This window comes from Copadichromis virginalis, linkage group LG2 (genome assembly GCF_057382275.1).
Source record: "Copadichromis virginalis isolate Kocher_CV1m ecotype Utaka linkage group LG2, C_Virginalis_male_GT1.1, whole genome shotgun sequence".
Taxonomy (NCBI): Eukaryota; Metazoa; Chordata; class Actinopteri; order Cichliformes; family Cichlidae; genus Copadichromis; species Copadichromis virginalis.
Window position 1 is genome coordinate 38,522,428 of NC_140619.1, and position 25,372 is coordinate 38,547,799.

The following is a 25,372-nucleotide window of genomic DNA, read 5'->3' on the forward strand; positions in this document are numbered from 1 at the left end:
AGCTAAAGATCCCTCTGACACTCATTTTTCACTTTATATTGTTATCGTGTGATCTCATTGTGTTGTGTTTGTTTTTATTTGATCTCAATTATCTCAATTATCTATTCTATCTAAATTTCTAAATCTATCTAAATTTTTAGGCAATTTTATCTTTTTATCTGCACCATCACTCAAGAAGCTGTTAAATGGTGTTTCACTGTTTTGGAAACAATGACAAAAAGTTCTGTTCTATTCTATAATGTCATTTCTACCAGTAGAAGAAAACAGAAAACTTTAATGTCTCTACTAAACCTCAGTGTCATCTGACATGAATCAAACAACTGGAGGAAGTTACATTTTAGGAAAGACACAATGTTTATTTAAAAGTTTATAACTTACAGGATCTTTCTGAAGCTGTTTTATCCTCATTTGTTACTTTATTTTGTGATTTTCCAACTTTTCCAGAGAGGGGCTCTGTAACAGTGTTTTACCTGCAGTAGAAGTCAGATCCAACCATCCTGCTCTTTGTGTTTTCTTCTCTTCTGTTCCTGAAGGGGTGAGTCCAAATCACACAAACAGGTGTCTCTCTCTCTCTGTGTGCCTGTGGCCCCGCCCCTCCCTGACCTGCCAGTCCCAGCTTGTCCTCCCCCTCCTCAGTTCACATCCTGTTTCACAGACCTGCAGAACAACAGCGCCCTCTGGCTGCGCAGGTGGTGCATCATTTAGCTCAGGGGCTCAAAAAACTTTTTGATAACAAACCACAGAATTAAACATTGAGCATTATAAATTATTTATGTATATGCAGTTTTTCTATAGTTTTATACTTTGTGCCTTTCTTTTCTCCTTTAATCCTCTTGCTTTTTATTCATTCGTTTCCTTATTTATGTCTGAACTCTGGGGGTCAAAGATAAATGTCATTTTGATATTCTATATGTTCTGAACACATAACAGGTTTGACAATAAAGGTAACTTTAACTCTTTTGACCTTTAATTATTCCTCCTCTGTATAAATTTCAGTGTGTAACTATTCCTGAACTTTGAGAAAATTCAGACAAAATTTACATCAAAATCTGTGGTTCAGTTAGGAATAGTGTTCAGTGTTATTCAATGTGATATAATTGCTCTAACTGAAAAACCAACAGAACAAAAGTGTTTATACGAGGTCTGATACTGAATTGCTCAAACGTAATGTGTACAAAAGCTGTGAAATTGTTCACTTCTGTGAATCACGTTTAAGGCCGATGTGAACAGTTCATAACTAAAAGTAAAGATGGTCGACAAATACCTCCATAAATGATCAATATTTGCAAAGTTATTCAGAACAAAATGCAGTCTGTTGAAAAGAGTAAACTCTGTGGGTTTGTGTAATTCAGCAGCTAATTCAGAAGGTTTGTTATATCTGGCTCCAGCAGCTGCACATGTCGATTGTGGGTTTGTCACATTTAAAATGCCTTTAAATATAAATGTAATAAAAATAATAAAATGTACAATAGGAAAAGTTACTGAGGTGAAAATCCGTGAGAAAGTCCCAGAGAGGTTTAAGCTGAAGCGACAGACTAATTAAAAATTCCTCAAACCGAGATGGATTTAATGTGAACAGCTGTTGTAAATATTTTGTTTTTTAAAACCAATGACCCACAGAAAGTATGATCATTAGTTTGTCCTCGCAGGCTTTGTGATATTATCCTCACAAAATATTTGTTTTCGCCAAACTGTAAAAATGAAATGAAATGTCTTTAAAAAATGTGTTTATTTGGCATTATCTTTATTATTGTTTGAATAAATGCATCGTACAAAGTACAAATATAGAATTTTAATTTGGTCATTTTACACTGTTTCACTACAGAATTGCTTTTTAAGCCTGAAACACAATGAACTGATAGATATTAAACTATATTTACAACAAAAATGAAATCAAAATGGAAGACTACTGTTATCTTCATGTGATGGTACAAAGCCTCAGAATAACTCAGGCTTATCGTCCGACAGTTGTCTGGTTATTATGTGGAATTCAGTGATTGAGCAACTGATGAAGAAATAAAGTTAATAGAGTTTTCTGTCTCATTCATTAGCTACATATGTTTCAGTGATAATATTAATGACGTTAATAACGTCTTGTGTACTGTGCACTGGTATGTCTGCAATAAGCCCTGAGGATGACAGTCGTCGGTGCATTTTATCCCATGGTGGCTGTAGAATGTTTTTCCAGAGGTGGACCATGGAGAGACGCAAAGGACAAGAGTGAGGAAGAGTGAGGGGAGTCTCCTTTGATCCTTCATTTTAGCTCTGTAGAGGAAGAGAGAGAGGAGAACAACTCTTTACAATCATACATCAGTAAGAGCAGGAAACACAACACCAAACTGACGTATGTCTGCTCATATTGTTGGGCTTTGTTACAGTGAGATGCTGATGGTAGTTTGGGTTGCGATCAAACTGGTTGCGATCATGGATTAAAGAAACAGTGACTACTAGAATCAAACGATCTCCTTCTGACACTGTTCAATGATCTCTAAAATCTGGAAACATCTGTGTTATCATTAGTTTTTTTTAATTACACCATGTTACATATTTATGAACTCAAGTAAACCAAATGCATCACTCTAGGAATGGACATGTTTAATGTTGAGTATTAGCTTTATACAACAGTAAAATAACTACAGTATCCTTTACTGTTAAATCTATCCAAGATGATGAATTCTGTTGCTTTGAGTAAATAATTTGGGTTAAATTTGTATCCATGCATCTATTAGCTATTAGTGTTAGTTAATCTCTGAAATCCAATGATCTCAGTTTAGAGGGAAAAACACCAACTTACAGTTGCTGCATCTGCTGCATCTGCTGCATCGTCTGCTGTTTGAGGCTGACGTTCTTTATACACATGGTGTTTGTCTCAAATCTTGGACTGAACCATTTTGGAAGACCTTGTACTCTGTTAATACAGAACAGAGGGCCTTCTTCAAACACAGTGGTCAATGTTTCTGTTTGCTTGACTGTAAATTACTGCCAAGTGTTTCTGGTAAGACCATATAGATCCACTGATCAGCCACAACTTTAAACCACTGACATGTGAGGTGAATGACACTGATCATTTGGATCCAGTCCAATGTTGTGCTGGGAAACCTTGGCTCCTTCATCCATCTGGATCTTTGACATGTACCACCCACATAAACACTGTTGGAGACCAAACACACACACATTGTTTTTATGTATGTTCACATTTTACTTGTTTTTAAGGACACCTGAGTCTTTAGGATTTCAGTGGTCATCGATGTCACACAAACAGACCAAACATCCTCAGTCCTCCATCAATGTGAGGAAGATCAGACACACAAATGAAATAAGACAAAAGGTTGCTGACCTTCATAAATCAGGCAATGGCCAAAAAAATTCAGCATCACACGGGAAAAGGCCCAAGTCTCTAAAACAACATTTAGACACCACCTCTATGTCACGTGCACACATGCACAAGGTTTCACAACACCAGCCTCTGCCCAGTGACATGACGCAACATGCCGAGCACCTGAACAAAAACAACTGTTTCATCCAAGTTTTTGTTTAGGTATCCTGCTTTTTCCTGATTATCTAAAGTCTCTTTTCACCCACTGCCATCATCTGAACCCGTCATAAAACTCAAACAAACAAACAAACAAACAAAAGTTACAGTTAGGTTTAGACACTTAAAAAGCCTGCTTAAAAAGAAACTGTGTTTTCGCAGATTTGTTCTTCAGTTTTGGAAAGGCCACGTCCGTCGCATCAAGTCCAACTGACTTGAAATTTGACACAGTCCAGCCCAATGTGCTCAACAAAAACACCTCCTGGAGTCTGCCATGTTGATTTATCTGCTAATATGCATAATGTGGAAGACAGTTAAATTAGTTTTTGGATTTTGATGCTGTCAACAGCACATTTGGTAGACTGTATTTTAGGACTAAGCTGCACAATTCTACTGTAAATGTGTAAGATTGTCACTAAGGGCTTAACAGAAAATGTATTCATTAAGGATTTGACAATTATCATAAATATTTTGAGTCTGTGTTTGGAAAAAGGCAGACCCAAACATTTAGACCCTGACCCATAGCGAGCACCACAACAAAACCACCTACCTCAAAACCTGGTACACAGAACTTGATAGCAAGTTTTCAGATTTTACCTGATCTGACTTACTGGAAACTGAAGATGATCCTTCAGTTTAATGCAACATGGAGTTCATTGTTAATGCATTTACTAAAAAAAAAATCAAGACTCAACTCAAACCAAACAAAAAGAAATTCAGGCTGAAAAATCCTTCAGATTCCTTCAATACAAATCAAAGAGCTCAAAAAAGAAGAGAGAGAAAAGAGACAGCATCTGTAGGAGGAATGTTAAGATGTTTCCCACCAGGATGCTCTCTGTGGTGCACGAGTAAAAGTTCCTGAGCACCTTGGAGGGCAGTTGGAAGTCTCTCAAGCGTCTGAGGTGGTAGAGACGCTGACGGGCCTTTTTCACCACGGTGTTGATGTGACAGGACCATGACAGGTCCTGCGTGATGTGAACTCCGAGGTATTTGAAGCTGTCCACTCTCTCCACTGGGCACTCGTTGATGACGGGGGTCTGGTAGTTCCTCTCCTGCTTAGTGCTGAAGTCCACTATCAGCTCCTTTGTCTTACTGACGTTTAGAAGGAGGTTGTTCCTCTGGCACCAGTTCTCCAGATTCCTAATCTCCTTCAGGTAGGCCGTCTCGTTGTTATCAGAGATCAGGCCCACCACGACGGTGTCGTCAGCAAACTTGATGATGGTGGTGGAGCTGGTAGTGGCCACACAGTCATATGTGTACAAAGAGTACAGCAGGGGGCTCAGAACACACCCCTGGGGGGCTCCAGTGCTGAGAGTGGTGGAGGCTGAGACATGTCCGCCCATCCTTACTGCCTGTGGTCTGCCAGTTAGGAAGTTGGAGATCCACTGACACATAGATGAGCTGAGTCCCAGATGCTCCAGCTTGGTGGTGAGTGTGGAGGGAATTATGGTATTAAATGCAGAGCTGTAGTCTATGAAGAGCATTTTAACATAATTCCCCCTTCTAGTGTCCAAGTGAGTGAGTGATGTGTGGAGGAGATGAGAGATGGCATCGTCTGTGGAACGATTTGGACGGTAAGCGAACTGTAGTGGGTCCAGTGTGTCTGGTAGTGAAGAAATGATGAAGTCTCTGACCAGGCGTTCAAAGCACTTCATCACTACTGAGGTGAGGGCTACAGGGCGATAGTCATTGAGAGAAGCAGGGTGGGGTTTCTTCGGGACAGGAACAATGATGGACTCTTTGAAGCATGTGGGGATCACCGACTGAGATAAAGAGATGTTGAATATCTCAGTGAACACAGGAGCTAGCTGGTATGCGCAGTCTCTTAGGATACGACCTGGGATGCCGTCTGGTCCTGCTGCTTTCCTGGTGTTCACTCTCTTGAAGGCTCTCCTTACTTCATGCTCGGAGATGACGAGCACGTTTCCGGTGCTGGCAGTATCTTCCTGTCTGCAGCCGTTAGCGCCGCTAACACTAGCATTGTCAATTACAACACCCTAAAAAGAACTGTTACAGGGCAGTAGGGAAAAACCACCGATCATCATATCAGGAAATACTTATGAAATTTAATGATTCAAAAACAAAGTCTGACAGGTGATCAACAAATACAAGGCAAAACCACAAAATCCAAATACCTGAGTGTGTGAAAATGAAGTCTCACCTTTGTGTCATTTCTTCAGTTTTCTCTTTAATCTTCCACATCTACACTGCATCTGCTGTAACTGAACAATGATCCCTGTTTCCAAAACACAACATGACTGTGCACAGCCCTGACATTAATCAGAGGAAAATGATTTTTCTGGGCTTTAGACGAGTTTTTAAAAAAAAAGAAAGAAAGAAAAAAAAGATTAAAACTCCATGGCTCAAAAATACACAATCCCAAGACTAATAACTTACTGTGTTTATAGATGGAGATGTCCTGTCAACAGTTTGAGGAATAGTAAAAACATGAGTCACTGAGATTAATTTATATCCATAAAGTGCATTTACCAATGAATCAAGACTCCAAACTCACACAAAAATAAATTCAGGCTGAAAAATCCTTCACATTCCTTCAATACAAATCAAAGAGCTCAAAAGAGGAAGAGAGAAAAAAGAAACAGCATCTGTAGGAGGAATAATACTCAGGAGAATGATACTGGAACAAATAATCAGGATATCATTTTAACAGCCACTAGGTGGCATCATTTCTTCTCCTCCACTCCTCCTGTTTGTTATTTCTTCTTTAATGTGTCCATCTTTCTTCATCACATAAATGCATCATTAAATATTTTACCTTGAAGACAAAGACCATTTAAAACTGAGACATTAGAGTTACAGAAATATAAATCAGAGCTCTCTGTGCTTTAGATGGAGTTAACTCTCATCTCTCTGTGTTTAACCCATTCAGAACCTGAATGATCAAGTTCATTCATGTGCACATGGAAAATAAATATATTAACAGTTCAGTGAAAAACAGATATAATTGGAGAATTAGAAAGAGAATATTGTAAAAGAGCAGTGAGTCTCCATCCACAGATATTTTGAGACGTCCTTCTACAGCTGTCCACCAGGTGGAGCCAGAGTTCTCCACACTGATTATTCTGGGTCTAATTTCTCTGACTTCACTGAGGTTTTAACTGAAAATCATATGTATCCACACACACATGAACAAAATGAAAGACTGATAAATAACTGAAACAGGTCATTGTGCAATAAGTGTCCACATTGAATCATGTGACAGTGTCGTCCACAGTGTTCCTGGACAGACACTGATATTACAGTTTTTTCTGATTGCTTAAGCACATTTTTTGTAACTATTGACTATTTTTGCAAAACTCTTCACACAAATAAGAAAACCTGTCACCCAATCATCAAAACATTGTAGTTCTCTTGCAAAAGCAAACACAGCTAGATTAACTCTTCACACCTTCGTAAAAATGGTGTTTCCGTATCAAACAGTACACACAAGCCATCATCTACTAAGCACACAATGCCCCAACTGCACACTGATGGTATGAATACAAAACACATCTGGCTTTTGCTTTCTCTGTGCACAAGGTAGGCTATGTCAGTGTGAGCTCATACTTCTGTCATAGATCCATAAGCATAGAGGGATCCAAACTTCAATACTGATCAAAGGAGCTTGCAAAGAAAAGCGTCTGGACTTCTTTAAGTTGCTTGAAGACGTTTCACCTCTCATCCGAGAAGCTTCTTCAGTTCTAAGGTCAAATGGTGGAGAGTCCCAGATATAAACCTAGTGGGAGTTTCCCCCCACAGAGGGACAAAAGGACCCCTGATGATCCTCTAATCGCCTGAGCCAAGGTGTGAAACTGGGTGTGGGTCACCATTACCCAGAGTTTCGGGTGTGTTCATTGTGAAACCTGGCCCCACCTTATCATGTGATTTCCTGAGGTCAGACGGCCCAGGATGTGAGTGGGCGTTAAGGCGTCTGGGAAGGGATCTCAAAACTGGATTATAGATGGCAGAGAGTTGGTGTCGTAAACCCCGCCTCTGTTCAAAGATGGTCGCTCACAGTGGACATAGATGGCTTCTTTCACTCCTCTTTCAAACCATCTGTCCTCTCTGTCCAAAATGTGAACATTGGCATCTTCGAAAGAGTGTCCTTTATCCTTTAGATGCAGATGGACTGCTGAGTCTTGTCCTGTGGAGGTGGCTCTTCTGTGTTGTGCCATGCGCTTGTGAAGTGGCTGTTTGGTCTCTCCAATGTAGAGGTCTGGGCATTCCTCGCTGCACTGTACAGCATACACCACATTGTTAAGTCTGTGTTTTGGAGTTTTGTCTTTCGGGTGAACCAGTTCTTGTCTGTGTATGAACAGTATCCACACATTTAGTCTTCTTGCCAGTGAACTGCTTTAAATCTTTTGACCTGAAATTCACTTCAATATTTCTCATTCAGAACAGTTCTGTTCATGTTACTATGCTTTTATTTAATCTAAAACAAAATATGAAGCTTTTCACTGAAAATGCAATGATATTTGAGTAGTAGTGGCAGATATGGAGTGAGAGATACCTGCAGAATGAGGTGTGAGAGAGAAAACATTAAATTAATGACTTGCAGTCATGTGATATAAATGCTCGGTGCATCATGGGAAGTCCCACAGCAGTACATTAGCCTTAACTGTAAGCTTTATCAAAGAGGACCATTTTAAACCAAACCTTAAATGTAGAGACAGACGTGCATTTCTTTTTTTTTTTTCTTTTTTGTGACGTGACGTCAGCTCCAAAGCCCTATCCGGTTGTTCAGTGATGACACGACGAATCCTACTTCCGGGCCTAAAGTAGTCTGCGTTTAATATGGCTTTTGTGGGTTTTTTTGGTTTTTTTTTTGCCTGTCCCATTTGGTTCTTTAGCCATCAGAATTGTTGTCTGAAGACCAACAAGGATACCCAATGGATTTACTTTGCCAAATGGATCATCGTGGCATTGCCGTATTGGTCCATTTGGTCGATCTTTGTTTTTATTATTTATTATATTTTATTTTCAGATGTTACAGACGGGACAGACATGAGTGAGAGATAGGAAAGGGAGAAAGAAAGAGGAAGGAAAGGAAAAACAGAAGGGGAGAGGGACAGTGAGAAAGGGGGGGAGAAAAAAAATAAAAATCTCCTGGATCACCTGTTGAGAGAAGAATAGAAAACAAGCAGAAAAAAAAACAAAGCAACATACTAAACACAACACCATCGCATTAATCTAGCTAAGTGTAAACAGCAGTAAATACTAAATATTCAATGTTGTTGTGCAGCACGCAGGACAGATGTGCTTCGAAGTAGCAGCCAAGAAAGGTGTAATTTGGGTCTACGAGCAGTGAACACCCGTGTGCATACCTGTGTGGATCAGCGCGCTTGTATTTCAAATTCAAATTCAAATTCAAATTTTATTTGTCACGTACACAGTCATACACAGTACGATATGTAGTGAAATGCTTGGACAACTGCTCGTGACCTAAAGAGAACAAAAAAGGAAAAGGCTATGAATAAGATAGGAAATAAATATGAAAAATTAAAAAGGGTAAATTTAACTAGGAAGGAATAAAATATAAATTAAGGTTAAAAATGAAATAACTGTACAACACAAATTAGAATGAAGGGTAAATTTAACTGGGAAGAATAAGATAAAATATATAAATTAAAGTTGAAAATAAAATAACTGTACAACAAAATACACAATATAGAACTATATAAGAATGTATGAAGAAATATAAATAAATATATGCACAATAACAGCAGCTGTACAAGTATTAACCGGAAATGAAGAATATAGTGACCAGTGTTGTGCAAAACCAAAGTCCAGAAAGTCCAGTGTGTGTGTAAGAACCATATGTGTGGGTCAGTACTGTGTGGTGGTGTGATTGAGAGACCGTATCGCCTGCGGGAAGAAGCTCCTCCTCAGTCTCTCTGTGTTGGTCTTCAGGGAGCAGAATCGCTTTCCTGACCTCAACAGAGAGAACAGTCTGTTGTTGGGATGGCTGAGGTCCTTCACCATCTTCCTGGCCTTGGTCCAGCACCGCCTGCTGTAGATTGAGTGCAGGTCAGGGAGCTCGGAGCGGATGGTGCGCTCAGCTGACCGCACAACCCTCTGTAGAGCTCGTCTGTCCTGCATGGTGCTGTTCCCGAACCAGGTTAAGATGTTTCCCGCCAGGATGCTCTCTATGGTGCACGAGTAAAAGTTCCTGAGCACCTTGGAGGGCAGTTGGAAGTCTCTCAAGCGTCTGAGGTGGTAGAGACGCTGACGGGCCTTTTTCACCACGGTGTTGATGTGACAGGACCATGACAGGTCCTGCGTGATGTGAACTCCGAGGTATTTGAAGCTGTCCACTCTCTCCACTGGGCACTCGTTGATGACGGGGGTCTGGTAGTTCCTCTCCTGCTTAGTGCTGAAGTCCACTATCAGCTCCTTTGTCTTACTGACGTTTAGAAGGAGGTTGTTCCTCTGGCACCAGTTCTCCAGATTCCTAATCTCCTTCAGGTAGGCCGTCTCGTTGTTATCAGAGATCAGGCCCACCACGACGGTGTCGTCAGCAAACTTGATGATGGTGGTGGAGCTGGTAGTGGCCACACAGTCATATGTGTACAAAGAGTACAGCAGGGGGCTCAGAACACACCCCTGGGGGGCTCCAGTGCTGAGAGTGGTGGAGGCTGAGACATGTCCGCCCATCCTTACTGCCTGTGGTCTGCCAGTTAGGAAGTTGGAGATCCACTGACACATAGATGAGCTGAGTCCCAGATGCTCCAGCTTGGTGGTGAGTGTGGAGGGAATTATGGTATTAAATGCAGAGCTGTAGTCTATGAAGAGCATTTTAACATAATTCCCCCTTCTAGTGTCCAAGTGAGTGAGTGATGTGTGGAGGAGATGAGAGATGGCATCGTCTGTGGAACGATTTGGACGGTAAGCGAACTGTAGTGGGTCCAGTGTGTCTGGTAGTGAAGAAATGATGAAGTCTCTGACCAGGCGTTCAAAGCACTTCATCACTACTGAGGTGAGGGCTACAGGGCGATAGTCATTGAGAGAAGCAGGGTGGGGTTTCTTCGGGACAGGAACAATGATGGACTCTTTGAAGCATGTGGGGATCACCGACTGAGATAAAGAGATGTTGAATATCTCAGTGAACACAGGAGCTAGCTGGTATGCGCAGTCTCTTAGGATACGACCTGGGATGCCGTCTGGTCCTGCTGCTTTCCTGGTGTTCACTCTCTTGAAGGCTCTCCTTACTTCATGCTCGGAGATGACGAGCACGTTTCCGGTGCTGGCAGTATCTTCCTGTCTGCAGCCGTTAGCGCCGCTAACACTAGCATTGTTGGAGTCCTTAGCTGCAGCCTCGAAGCGAGCATAGAAAGTGTTCAGCTCGTCTGCCAGAGTCACGGCCGCGTTCGTCATACCGGTTGTTGGTGCTTTATAGTCCGTTATTGTCCTTAGTCCCCGCCACAGGCTCCTAGAGTCACTCTGTTGGAGTTGTGACTCTAGTTTCCTCCCGTAGCGCTGCTTCGCCTCTTTCACCGCCCTCCGCACGTTATATGACGCGGCTTTGTACGGGTCCATGTCCCCCGTCATGAGTCCCGTGTTGTAGGCAGCGGTGCGGGATCTCAGAGCGTCGCGGATGGTTTTATCCACCCACGGCTTCTGGTTGGGAAACGTTGTGATAGTCTTTGTCTCCACGGTATCATCCGCTAGTTTCCCGATGAATCCCACAACCGCTTCCGTAAACACGTTGACGTCATCGTCGGAGCTGTTTCTGAACATGCCCCAGTCTGCGTCATCGAGTGCGTCCTGTAACGCGGCCACAGATTGATCCGTCCAGCGCGCGACCTTCCTCTGAACCGGAACTTCCTGTTTCAGCCTTTGTTTGTATTTTGGCATGAGGAAGATGGCGGCGTGATCAGATTTGCCAAACGGGGGGCGGGATTGTGCCTTGTAGCCGTCCTTGACCGTAGTGTAGCAGTGGTCCAGTGTCCTTTCACCCCTGGTGGGGCAGGTGATGTGTTGATAAAAGTTCGGCGCTGCGCGTTTGAGGTTGGCGCTATTAAAGTCCCCCGTCACAATAAGCGCAGCGTCCCGGTGTTGTGTGAGTGCCTCATGCAGCTCGCATAAGGCGGTGACCGTGTCCGCTTGTGGTGGAATATAAACGGCACTTACAATGACCGATGTAAATTCCCGAGGTAGATAAAAAGGACGACACATGATGGACAGTAGTTCCAGATTTGGTGTGCAGGAGCGTGTGAGAGGAACAAGGTTTCTCCATGTAACGATCTGCTAGGGAGTGTGTGGGGGGGCCACAGCCCCGTCCTCCAGGGTGTGAAGCGGGTATGGAGGAGATCAAAACTCCAGACATCCAGAGGCCCCCAGAACACAAGAGACCAAGGAAGACCAACAGAGGGGCAGCTGCGCCACTGTCCCGGAAAGAGCTGAGGAGAGTCCCAGATGAGGGCTCACTCAGCAGCCGCGGAGCAGAAGCCAGGGGGAGTTGCAGTGACGCGCCCGTGAGCTCCGCCGGCCGCCAGCTGTGCCTGAGTGACCGAGCCCCAGGCCGAGAGGCCGGGGGCACCCCACCTCCAAAGTGGCCCGAGCGAGCCCCAGGCTCCAGGCCCCGATAAGCGGCCGCCAAGGAGTGAGCCGGTGTGCACCTGGACGCCCATCCCCAGACACAAAGAACCACCAACGCACCGACACCTGAGGGAGTCCGCCACTGGCAGGGGAAGTGGTGGTAGGGGGAGATAGGCCTCCAAACCTTGGAGGGCCTGAGATGTCCCCAGAGAGGTGGCGCCTGACACCCAACCTGACATATAGACACAGACATACAGGCACACACAGACACAAACATCCATTCCCACCCTCATGCTCTCATATGCACTTACTCCACACTCAACCAACGTGGAGACAGACATAAAGAGACGCTGTACACACGATCACACTCCCCAAGCGTACTCTACAAACCGGGTCTAGGTACCCTTGCCCCTGGAGGGGGGAACTGCACCCAGACCCAGGTGGTGTTACCCTTTTCCCTGCGGTGGGGAGAGGCAGACCACCCCGACTCCGTAGCAGCAGGGAGGCCCCACACTCCAGACCGCAGTCGGACGGCCAACTCCTCCTCCTAGCCCCCCTGCTCCAGCAGGCCGCAGAGAACGGGGGTGAGAGAAGACTCCAAACCTCCCTCCACCCGCTCATTGTAGTGTTGATGCATGTGTGTTCTAAGGTGCATTTACAGTTTCTTCTGATTGCTTAAGCACATTTTTTGTAACTATTGGCTAATTTTGCAAAACTCTTCACACAAATAAGAAAACCTGTCACCCAATCATCAAAACATTGTAGTTCTCTTGCAAAAGCAAACACAGCTAGATTAACTCTACACACCTTCGTAAAAATGGTGTTTCCGTATCAAACAGTACACACAAGCCATCATCTACTAAGCACACAATGCGCCAACTGCACACTGATGGTATGAATACAAAACACATCTGGCTTTTGCTTTCTCTGTGCACAAGGTAGGCTATGTCAGTTTGAGCTCATACTTCTGTCATAGATCCATAAGCATAGAGGGATCCAAACTTCAAGTACATCAAAACAAACACAAGTGTTTATTTCCAAGTATAGGATTATTTGCAATCGCCATAATGACTATATGGGTTACTTGGTCTGCAGTGAACATGCTTCCTCTGCCCCAGCATCTGGTCATCTAGCAATTCTGTAAAGTAACAATTTCAGTATTTTTACATCAATGGTATTGGTGTGTTTCTCATTGGCATATGGCAGTGCTACAAATCTTTGTGCAAAGTGACTGTACTCACCGATTCTCATTTCAAGATGTCCTTATGGTGCTTGCTACAGTGTAGCGGCTCGAGTTAGGCTGGACCCGTTGGCCAGCTACCCTCAGGGTCATTCCACGGTTGATTACATGGTCCACTATTGTAGCTCTGATGTCATCAGCAATTCTATTTCTTACTCTTCCTACCCTTCCTCTCCCCCCTCCTCATCTTCCTCTCCCCCCTCCTCGTCTTCCTCTTGCTCCTCCTTGTCCTTGTCGTCCTCTTCATCCTACTTCTTCACCTCCACGTCCTCTTCCTCGGCCTCCTCTACTTCTCACTCTTCCTGCTCCCTCCATTGTACTCCGCACACACAGCTTACCTGTATTGTAGTGCTTAGGCTGATTGCAAAGTGAACTAATTATCTAAAAAAGTTTTCACATGTGAAAGTGTGCCAGACAGTTGGCAAATTAGTGTTAATGATAGCCATACATGTGTATACTTTTGCTAGGAGTGTGTTGGAAATTTGGTAATTGAGTGTTGTGCAGTGAATTGTGCCTACAGTTTTGCAAAGTGTGTGTTACAAAATTGCAAACTGAGTGCAAAGCAGTTTTTGTGCTTTTAGTTTTGCAAACTCAGTGAGTGGTTTTGCTATAAGTCTGAATAGTTTTAGAGATTGTGCTACAGGAATCACAGTTAGGGTTTAAGCATCCAGAAAAAACTGTAAAACCCAGGAGGGCATGGAGCTACCTGCCAGAGAGCAGCAGGTAAGCGCATAGTCCCTCCTGCTAGCCCTCAATGTCTATGTGTATTTAAAATTGAGAGGTGGGCAACGATGCCAGGGGTGGGGTGTACACCCTGATGGTACTTTGGACTCCGTGATTGTGCCCACCCCCAAGATCCTATATGTATGTGTAATGAGAGTGTGAGTAATGTGAATGTCTAAGTTGTGGGATAAAATTGAGGCAGAGGCAGCCAGAAGGGGACGGGGGGGGGGGGGGGGGGGGGTGTAGCCTCCTCTGCACCCTGGTGACATACCCCTACTCCAAGGTCCTGCATGTGTGGGTGGTTGTGGTGGAGCGGGAAGAGGGAGGCAGCTGGAGATGGGGAGGGAAGGAAGGGAGGGGCAGGTAACCCCTCCCTGGGGCCAGCTCCCCCGCTGACCCCAGTAGGCACTCCCACACTCCGCGACCCGCCAGGGAAAGGGGGCCCAGGCCCATCCAGACCGGGGCCCAGTGCAGCAGCGCCCCCCGGCCCCACAGAGCCCGAGACCGTCCACCCAACCCCACCACAGAGAAAACTGCACCCACCCCACCATCCACTCATCTTCCAGACTACATAAGACAATAAACACCCAGGCTGAGATCTTCCTCCACCTCTCCTGTATCTCCCCCTCCTGCAGAGAGAGTTCCTGAAGAGAGGAAAGCTCCTGCAAGATGTGACCATCTCCCCCACCAGTTGAAGAGCCCCCCAGGTGGCTCGACGCACCGGCGGCACCCTGCTCCAGGGCCGGGCCCCCATGCACCCACCCGCCCACAACCCCCGGCAACACACCAACCAGGACCCAAGGCGTGCATTTCTAAACCACAGTGATGCATTTGGATAATCTGATGTTGACTGAGCTCTTTAAGATGTGATGGTGCCTGACCATTAAAAGAGTTTACATGGAGCCCAAGTAGAGAAGCACAGAAGAATCTCTTCTACTTCCAAAACAAAGCTCATGTTGTTTTCTAAATCAAGGAGACGAGCCCAAACAATCCCATCAGTAACCACTGAAGGTAATAAAATAGAGTTGGTTCACACCTATAAATATCTGGGAATCTTAATTGATGACTCGCTTACCTTCAAACCACATGTAGAGAATCTTGTGAAAAACCTGAAGTTAAAACTGAGATTTTATTTTCAAAATAAGTTGTGTTTCTCTTTTAATACAAAGAAGCGGCTTGTTGCTGCAACATTCTTGCCTGTGCTGGATTATGGTGATATTCTATATATGAATGCTTCTGCTCAATGTCTTCGAATGGTTGATTCTGTGTATCATGCTTCTCTGAGGTTCATCACTAACTGTAAATTTCAGACTCACCACTGTGAGTTATACTCTCAGGTAGGATGGCCTGCTTTGGTAAGTCGGAGGAACTCTCATTTATACAGTTTTATATATAAGGCGATACTTGGGTTGCTGCCTTCTTATATATGTTCCCTGCTTGTAATGAAACATGCTGGTCGGTATTCTCTTCGTCCGCATGGTTACTTGTTGCTTTCTGTTCCATTTGCCCGAACTGAACTTGGTAAAAGAGCTTTTGTCCATTTAGCACCCTCGGCCTGGAACAAACTGCAGAAGGAATGGAAAATGACTGAATTCATTTCATTAAGTGATTTTAAATCTAAACTACGAATCCTTGAGGCCAAGTCCATAACATGCAACTGTTTCAATTAGATTGATTGTCATTTTAACTGACTTTTTATTTTATTTGAATTTTATTGAATTTTATTTTTATTTTATTTGTATTCTTTCACTTATTGTTGCATGTGTGTTGTTGCTGCCTGTGTTTGAGTAATTTCTGTAACTGTGAGACATCTGCTGCTGCCTATCTTGGCCAGGTCTCCCTTGAAAAAGAGGTTTTTAATCTCAATGGGATCTTCCTGGTTAAATAAAGGTTAATAAATAAATAAAAACTTCCTATCAGCAGTTATACTGCAGCGTTTTGGATCATCTCTTTGAGACTGGACATAATCCTCACATGCTAATAAGGATCATATGCAGTCTGTGCCCGTCCTTCCCTTCTCTTCCACTGTGGTTTCTGATGTGCTGCAAAGGACTGATCACAGGAAATCAACTGGAGAGGAAAACAGATCTTTTTAATGATCTGCTGAAGGCATCTGGTTCAATCAGTCACTGTCACTACAAATATCACACAGTAGATGGTTTCAGAGTCACCTCTCTGGGAAACAGCACTGTGTTAAAATGGAAAAATGGGCACAGACCTTTGCATACAAACAGTGTTACTGACCTTGACTTAAATTTCTCTTATAAACACAAGTATTTTATAGTGACAGTTTCTTAAATGATTTTTATTGTGTACATTCACTGCATTGTTGCAAGTTGCTCTTGCAAAGCAATTTAGGACATATCTTTAACAAGTTTGATGGACTGGGGCTCGCTCGGGCCACTTCGGAGGTGGGGTGCCCCCGGCCTCTCGGCCTGGGGCTCGGTCACTCAGGCGCAGCTGGCTGCCGGCGGAGCTCACGGGCGCGTCACTGCAACCCCCCCTGGCTTCTGCTCCGCGGCTGCTGAGTGAGCCCTCATCTGGGACTCTCCTCAGCTCTTTCCGGGACAGTGGTGCGGCTGCCCCTCTGTTGGTCTTCCTTGGTCTCTTGTGTTCTGGGGGCCTCTGGATGTCTGGAGTTTTGATCTCCTCCATACCTGCTTCACACCCTGGAGGACGGGGCTGTGGCCCCCCCACACCCTCTAGCAGATTATTACATGAAGGAACCTTTTAAAAACAAGCGCGTCCATGCTCACAGGTGTACACACAGGTGATCACACCCACAAACTACACCCTTTTTGGCTCCTACCTCAAAGCACACTGTGTTCTGTTGATCTTATGTGCTGCACAATAATGTTTAATATTTAGTATTTACTGTTATATTCACATATATCATTGTGATGTTGTTTATTCTATTACTCTTGTTCTCTTCTGCTTGTTTTCTTTTTCTTTCTCAACAGGTGATCCAGGTGATCGATATATGCATTTTTTTTTCTCTGTTTATTCTGTTGGTTTATGTTTTTTGCCCTTCTCCCCCGTCCCTCTTCTCAGCTGTTTTTCTTTCCCTCTTTCTTTCTCCCCTTCTTTCCCCCAGTCAAGTCTGTCCAGTATTCAGCAAGTGAAAATAAAATAAACAATAAAAGGTGAATCAAATGGACCATTACGGCAAGGCTGGGATTTTCTTCGCCTTTAGACAATAATTCTGATGGCAAAAGAGCCAAACGGGACAGGCAAAAAAACCCCAAAAAAACAAGAAAAACAAACAAAAAACAAGTTTGATGGAAATAAACTTCAGTTTTGAGGACACTGATCTGAAAAGCAGTCAAACACAGAGTTTGGACAGAGACAGAGAAATGCTGACCTGCAGGTTTTTCTCTGTTTAAAAAGCCAATGTCCTGTTGGTTGTCCACAGCATCACAGTCTTTGTTTAACAAGCAAATATTACAGATTATTCCTGATGAAATGTTTCACTTGAATGTCAGTGAGTGCCAGTGAACTGCATTAAATTACCTCAATTCACTTCAGTGTTTCTCATTCATTCTCATTCATAGCAGTTCTGTCAATACAGAAATGTTGCCATCCATTTATATAACTGAAGGGAAAATCTCCGTCCCGGTTTCCCTCCAAGGCGTGAGCACCGATAAGCAGAGTTTTGTCCTTTCCTTATAAGATTCCTAATTATTCAAAGTAACACTCAGGTATGCCGTTCAGCGGGTTAGTTACGACGTCGGGAGCAGCTTGGGAGAACAAGGAAACACAGACTGCTTCAGGTTGCTTTCCCATAATCAACTCAAAGGTTTATTAAGTACACAACAGCTTATATAGAGGAAAAAGGTTCGTGTGTCAGCAGGTTCTCAGTTCAAACCAGTACAGACCAAATAAGGAAACGTCTTCCTTCCTTGTGAGCAAAGAAGTATCCTTTGTGTAGTTTATCTCTTCAGTTACAATTTATGATCATCCCAGCAAAATACACTCCTAGACATAGAATACAGAGTTCTTTCATTAGTGAATTCTGAAACAAACCACCTGGCTTTTTAACAAGCTCTTTTATAAAAGATAAGGAAGGGAGGATGGGAGTAAGGAAGTGGTCTCGTCTCTGTGGTATTTTCGACCTTGGGGTACCAGCCTGTGATTCTTACACATCAATACATGGGTCAGAGAGAAAGAGAAAAACAACTAGTAAATGGGCCTTATTGAGTAACTCTTTTCTGTATAATATCACTACAAAACAATATCCTGTAAATGCTACCATGGTATCAAAATATCACAACAATAACCTTAATTCATTTTAATTTCATTGCTTGTTAAATAAAGACTGTGATGCTGTGGACCACCAACAGGACTTTGGCTTTTTAAACAGAGAAAAACCTGCAGGTCAGCATTTCTCTGTCTCTGTCCAAACTCTGTGTTTGACTGTTTTTCAGATCAGTGTCCTCAAAACATTCTCTTCTGCAGAACACTGAAATATTAATTATCATCCATCCATTCGCTTCCGCTTATCCTTTTCAGGGTCGCGGGGGGCACTGGAGCCTATCCCAGCTGTCATAGGGCGAGAGGCAGGGTACACCCTGGACAGGTCGCCAGTCTGTCGCAGGGCCAACACACAGGGACAGACAACCATTCGCACTCTCATTCACTCACACATTCACACCTAGTGACAATTTGGATTATCCAATTAACCTATCCCCACAAGCTGCATGTCTTTGGACGGTGGGAGGAAGCCGGAGTACCCGGAGAGAACCCACGCAAACACGGGGAGAACATGCAAACTCCACACAGAAAGACCCCGGCCTGATGTTGGAATTGAACTCAGGACCTTCTTGCTGTGAGGCAACAGTGCTAACCACCGTGCCACCGTGCTGCCCGTGCTGAATAGTGGTATATTAATTATCATTGAATCAATAATTACTTGTGTGTGTCTGTCTCCATATAAGGTAAACCTCTGTGCCTCCAGCTCCACCTGCTCCAAAGTGGATGAGAATCATGTGGTTGAAGGGAAGGTGTGGTCAGTCAGCCTCCTATAAGAATAACTGGTTGTGCTGTGTGGAGCTCAGAGGTCACAGACCATCATCCAACAACCATCCAGACTACCTGCTGATCAGCTCCACCAGCCTCACCTTTCTGGTCCAGTATCCAGCTCTCCAAGCCTCTTCCCAGGTCTGAGTCTTTAGCATTTATTTATCTAACAGGGATCGTACAGTTAAACATAGTTACATACAGATGATCACTGCAGCAGATGTAACTCGTAACTCAGGTTAGGGAGAATTGAATAAGCCACAGATATGTAACCCTGGAAGTAATAATGAGGGACTGACCATTCTTTGTTCCTTTTTTTCTCTGGACATTGAATGTTTTGCTGCTGCTTTCAGCTCCAACACAGAAGTGAGATCGGAAAGCAAGAGTTCAAAGTCTGACAATATGCAGATGATGTTTTAATATATTCGTCTAAATTAGACCTGTCCATTTCCTCCTTTTGAACATAATGAGTGACTTTAACAAACTGTCAGAGTACACAGTTATGTACATAGTAAATTATGTAAGTTACATGGTCTTAAACAAACTTTTCTCTGAGCAGAAGAGCTAACTTTAATGTAACCATTTCACCAGACAAGAACATCGATATGGAACAATTTTACAATGTTTTAAAAACTGCCCCTTTGTACAGTATCTGTAAATCACAGCTGAAGATTAGGGACAGATCACGGTCGTATCAGATAAATTATAGGTAAGTTATGGGAAGGCTCAGACAATAAAAACACGAGTGGCCATGGTTCAGTTGATAAAGGGACAAATGTTCCTGCAGGTCTGTGATGGGATGTGAACTCTGGTCTCTGGTATGAAGGTCAGACGTACACATCCATCAAAGGACATGATGTAAATCTTAATGAACTGTCCAATATGGGCTTCATTTGCAGGATACTGAGCTGGTTTTATGGCCCACTTTCACAAATTTGTCCTGGACAGAATCACAGTCTGTGCACCAAACAAAACTCTCAGTTCGTCAGTCTGAATAAGGAAAACTTCTAGAAAACAGCAGGTTGTGAAGGGAGGGTGAGGTACTCTTCAATGTACAGCATTAAGGAAAATGTCCCATGTTATGTTATCTGTGTTGCAGTCATGGCGTCTCCACGGTGGTCTACCTCCATGCTGTTGGCTTCACTGATCCTCCTCCTTTACTGGACGACCTCCTCTGCTCGGTCACATGACTCCACCTCCACCGACCTGTCTCCACCACACAGGGTAAAAAGAGCCCTGCCTTTCCGTACCAGAGAGGAGGTCGCAGCATCTGTGCAATTTTCAAAAGACACTCTGACTATAATCAGTGAAGCGATTGGAAAGAAAAATCCTGATAAATTGTCAGGTGTGTTGAAGGGGATCTCAGCATTCACCAAAGTTGCTCTTCAATTCATACGTCTGGCATCGCCGGTTGCAAATTTGGTCTTGGCATTTGTCCCTCAGGAAAACCCTGTGAAGGAGCTGAGGGAAGGGTTTGCTGAGGTGAACAGGAAACTGGACTCTCTCTCCCTCCAGATCTCCAACCTGGCAACAGATGTAGAATGGTTCAACTACGCCAGCGTCTATTCTCAAGATGAGGTCCGCATCCTCAACGCCTGGAAGAAGTTTGAAGAGTTCCGTGAGAACAGTGGGTTGGTAAACACTGCTGAAGACAGACTCCGACAGGCAGAGATATTCACCAACTACTATGAGAACACAGCAGTGTGGCCAACCTCTACCATTACCTGACAGTCAGCAGCACGTCTCTCTGTGGAAACCTCAACGGCCTGCTGAAGAAGAAGTTTAAATGTAGCATCAGAGAGATCGGTAAATATAACATATATTTTAGCAGCTTGCTGTGAAGGGAATGTTCCTCAACCAGCTCTACTGGGATCTGGTTGGTTTTAACCCATCAGACAAAGAAGCTGAACAAACCAAGATGTTCAAGACCGTCTCCAAGGCTCAGATATCAGCTCTGAAATTCTGCCTGGACAACTACAAGAAGTACATGAAGAAGGATGTGGAGGAGATCGGAAAAGCAATGAATCCTGACGACAAAACCTCCATCGCTGATCAGGGCCCTGTTTCAGGAAGCCGGTTTAGTGGAAAAACTGAGTAAGTATACTCTGAGTTAACGAAAACTCTGGGTTTTCGGTTTCACAAAGCGAGTTCAGCTGAAGCCTGAGTGAGTCACTATGACGACACACGCCGTGAAGCTAACCTGCCCCCTAGCAGGTTTACTACAACTAACCCTGACTGTCTCCGCCCCTTTGTCGGAAACCTGACAGTAGGAAGTGTCAGACATGGCGTGCCACTTCCTTGAAGAGCCAGTAGATCGTGAAGCCCAAATTCTCCGCAGAGCTCTCCGCCGGGAGAGAGTGATCAGAGCGCGTTTGGACATTTTATCATTTCCTGATGATTTTCTGTGCGAACGTTACCGTTTCTCAGCACAATCTATAATTTATTTGAATAACATCCTCAGGCCATATATTACGCATGTGACACATCGCGGACATGCTCTCAGTTCATTGCATATTATTTGTATAACACTTCGGTTTCTTGCAAACGGGAGCTTTCTGTATAATATTGGTGACGCTGAGCACGTTTCCAAGGCTACCGTCTGTCGGGCAGTCAGGAATGTTACAGTTGCACTGAAACGTCTCCTGTACACGTTTGTGGTGTTCCCCGGTCATAGACCCACAAGATTCATCAAAGAGGGATGCCACAAAATTGCAGGTATCAGGATGACCAAAACTTAATTTATGATGTGGTGATACTTGAACTACTACTTAAATTTTACATTTATTTTCAGGGTTCCCAGGCGTGATTGGCTGTACAGATGGCACCCACATTCCAATCATTGCTCCTTCAGTAAATGAAGGAGACTATGTGAACAGGAAGTCTTTCCACAGCATTAATGTACAGGTACATAGTTCCCTGTAGCATGTCAAACTAACAAATTATTTCATTATAGTAATGGATGCTAATTTGTGTTCTCTGCACTGTGAAGATCATATGTGATGCTGCCAACATTATCACAAATGTGGAAGCCAAGTGGCCAGGCTCTGTCCATGACTCACAAATATTCCGTGAATGTACACTGAGCACAAAATTTGGACATGGTGAGTTGAGAATACTTTAAAATATATAAAGACCAATTGCTTCAGGGACATTTGAACTGAAGTGTACCCTTCTGTCTTAGGAGAGTTCACTGGCTACTTGCTTGGTGATAGGGGGTATCCATGTTTACCCTATTTGCTTACCCCTTACCCTGACCCTGAACCGGGCCCACAGCAGCGATATAATCTGGCTAATTGCAGGACAAGAGCCAGAATTGAAATGACTATCGGAATGCTTAAGGCCCGGTTCCAGTGCCTGCAAAGACTCAGGGTCACCCCAGAAAGGGCATGTGACATTATTGTGGCATGTGTGATTCTTCACAACATTGCCACAATTAGAGGAGAACACTGTCCTTCTGAACCAAACATCAGCAGTGATCCAAACCATGAACATCCTGACCCTCCCACGGACATACAAGATGGAAGCGCAGTCAGAGACACCATATGTCACAATCATTTCTTTTGACCCATCACCTCAACATGTTGAAAGAAGAATAAACAGATTTTTTGTTCAACTGGCTTTATTGGTCGCCTGTATTTCCTGTACACAAAGTATTAAAAGATGTAAACCTCATAAAGTGTCTCTGTTGCTTCCTCCTCTGTAACAGCTGTCAATGTTTCTTCATTATTTTCCTGTAGTAAAGAAATAGACAACATTGCTGTTCTACTGTAAACTCATATAATCTGTGGAGTATTACTCACAACTGCATGTTGGTCTGGCTCAACAGGAGGCTGCACCAGATGCAGTACACCATCACCATCAACTGATAGAATATGAGGTTTATACAGGTCACTTATAACTTACAAGGGACCAAATGGCAATTAACAAACATACCAATCACCTTACACTTCATTGTCATTATGCTCTCAAAGACAACCAAGACTGAGGGAAGGCAAAATCAGTAGGAAAATAACTTCACTACAAAATAATCCATTATGGTAAAGAGTTTATCAAATGAATGAGTAGCACTGCGAAGGTGACTGTGGAGAAAGGATGTATGCACATCATGTATTATTTTGAAGTTACCCCTTATGTAGGCACTTGTGTCTTGCGGGGTTATTGACTCAGAGGATGTCCCCGCAGAGATGCCTTCAGCCACAGGGCGCTCCCTGTGTTGTGGCTGAGGGCCAACTGCTCAGCCTCTGTGAGTGGTGGTGGTGGAGGACCCCCACCTGTTTTTTGGGCCTCCGCTTTTTTTCTGTTGGCTATAACGGGTCACATTTGAGCATACAGAGTAAGCAAATATGTACTTGTAATGTGCTCAGATAATTTCAATAAGTGCTTACAGAAAGAAAATTAATGTAGCCTCTAACTGCAATTGATTTACATCGGACACACAGACCAAGCAATATGGCTCATAATACAATTACACCTTACCTGTTTGGACTATATTTTTATATTTCATTTTTACTTGCTGCCAGGAACGTTTGGGGCCTGTTGGGTTGCACCTGCGCTCACATCACAAAATAAAATGTATAAAATAACAAATAAAATAACATATGATAAAATAACGTGTTAAATGGGTGGAAATCCCTCGATCAATGTTTAAATTAACACTCACGCATTGACTCTGTCGGCTTTGTTTTGCCATGCATGCTTTTGCAGCTGTGGCTGTGTTACTTTTTTCCGCGGAATTTGCATGTTATCAGCATATGCTGCCATCAGAATTTCGGCCTCAAGCGCTGTGAAATGCATTGACCGCGCCTTCTTTCCCTCCGTCTCCATGGTGACTCGCTTAATCTGTGCTCCGCTTATCAGGGCTTTATGTATCCTCGTCCGCGCGCTTCACTTGGGGTTAAAGCAACTCCGCGTTGACTGAACTAAGTGTTATCAGCCTTTCTGAAACGGAATATTCCGAGTTGGACAGTTCGGGGTTACTCAACCGTGAGTGTCGTTTTTCACTCTGAGTTTTCCAAACCGGCTTCCTGAAACAGGGCCCTGGTGAAAAAGGCTCTGGACAACAAGTACAACTGGTATAACTGGGTGGTGCTGGTGTACAACACAGACCAGGAGCAAAACTACATCTATAGATATAATATGACAAATGTCCCTGTGGGTAAGATCACTGTGGCTGTAGACTATACTCAGAAAACAAACGAAGAAAGAAAAGAAGTTAAGAATCAGTTGATTTCTTGTTACAAGGAGGAATTGGTTGCTATTTCTCCAGATTTTACAAAAAAAAGGATGCTGTGTGAGGATATTAAACATAAAAAACTGTGCAGTCATAAGGTGGCTGGTGTTCCTGTCACAGAGTATATCAAAGTGATGTACAGCAGCTATTCAACTTACTTTGTTGTAAACCCAAATGCCCTGCGGAGTTTCGAGTGTATATTGGACCATTACGTTTACAACATCCATCTCTATTACTCCAAATCCTTACCCGTCTGTGACCCTGATCCCTGTAAGAACAAAGGAGCGTGTGAGAGGCTGCTGGACTCCAATGAATGGCTGTGTAACTGCCCAGATCGTTACTATGGAGACAGATGTGAAAAGGATTCTGAAATCCGCAGGAGCCCAGTGGCCAAAGTAGAACATCCTGTGCCTGATATCAGCACCCTGAAAATCATGCTGGACAAGATTCTCAAGAGACTTAGTTTGACATCTTCCAATCAGTAGCAGGATTCCGCAGGAAAGACAACGTGATGCAAACTCAGACACTGAGGAGAGAACCAACAAAACAGATGTGGAGTCACAGAAAGTTTAGAATAATCTGAAAACAGCTAAACAACTTATCAATCACACATCCAGGACAGTGTGATCTGTTCTTTAACTTCATTCAAACAGAACCAAAAACCTTTAGACTGGACTGACTCATCATCATCATCATCATCATCATCATCATCTCTATGTGCTTCACTTCTTTGCTCTTGTCTGTGATTGTAAAAGAAGCAGATGTCATGTTATTAAAAATCATCTCCAGCTTCATTCTGAGAGTTTTCATTGTTTCTGTTTGACTCTGAAGATAAAGTGAAGTTTGATTCCAACACATGAATAATAAGATGGCGCCGGTGAGGTCGGCTGCCGTCACGACTGCTCCGACCACTTTTTCTTTGTCTTTGTTTTTTAAGTTAGTTTTCAGCGTTTCTAAATCGGCAAAATCATCACCATTGGGTACATTAGGTATGACAGTGACACTCTTGTTTCTATTGGTTTACAATGTACTCACAATTCAAAGTTTTTAACTCCGGATCCGAGCTGGCCGAGTGAGATCTCGAGGGAGA

At 43.5% G+C, this 25,372-nt stretch overlaps 1 long non-coding RNA gene and 1 pseudogene across 2 annotated transcripts; one reads left to right on the forward strand and one right to left on the reverse strand.

Annotated features, from left to right (window-relative positions):
- Positions 1-1,710: 1,710 nt before the first annotated feature.
- LOC146717995 (uncharacterized) lies at positions 1,711-2,952 on the reverse strand. The gene is made up of 2 exons (XR_014922004.1): positions 2,795-2,952; positions 1,711-2,265 (listed from the first exon to the last, which is right to left on the reverse strand). It is a non-coding gene; the product is annotated as an uncharacterized LOC146717995 (long non-coding RNA).
- A 16,011-nt stretch (positions 2,953-18,963) lies between these two features.
- LOC146717996 (uncharacterized) lies at positions 18,964-25,066 on the forward strand (annotated as a pseudogene). Its single transcript, XR_014922117.1, has 3 exons — positions 18,964-19,193; positions 20,152-21,114; positions 24,102-25,066. The product of XR_014922117.1 is annotated as an uncharacterized LOC146717996 (transcript).
- Positions 25,067-25,372: the final 306 nt, after the last annotated feature.